Genomic DNA, 280 nt, shown 5'->3' with positions numbered 1-280 from the left:
GAATAGTAGATAAGAGCTCAGAGTGGCAGATTAAAGTTAAAAGTAGCTGAATAGTAGCTAAGAGTAGCAGAATGGTAGGTTAAACTTAAAAGTAGCCGAAGAGTAGCTTAGAGAGGCAGAATGGTAGGTTAAAGTTAAAAGTAGCCGAATAGTAGATAAGAGAGGCAGAATGGTAGGTTAAAGTTAAAAGTAGACGAATAGTAGCTAAGAGCTAAGAGTGGCAGAATGGTAGTTTAAAGTTAAAAGTAGCCGAATAGTAGCTAAGAGCTAAGAGTGGCAG

At 37.9% G+C, this 280-nt stretch overlaps 1 protein-coding gene across 1 annotated transcript in view; it reads right to left on the bottom strand.

Moving 5' to 3' along the window:
- The window catches only part of slc16a2 (solute carrier family 16 member 2), a 23,284-nt gene that overhangs the window by 21,597 nt on the left and 1,407 nt on the right, over positions 1-280 (bottom strand). The window lies entirely within an intron of this gene.

The sequence above is a fragment of the Nematolebias whitei genome, chromosome 4 (genome assembly GCF_014905685.2).
Source record: "Nematolebias whitei isolate Nwh7 chromosome 4, NemWhi1, whole genome shotgun sequence".
NCBI lineage: Eukaryota > Metazoa > Chordata > Actinopteri > Cyprinodontiformes > Rivulidae > Nematolebias > Nematolebias whitei.
This window is presented reverse-complemented; position numbering and strand designations above follow the sequence as displayed.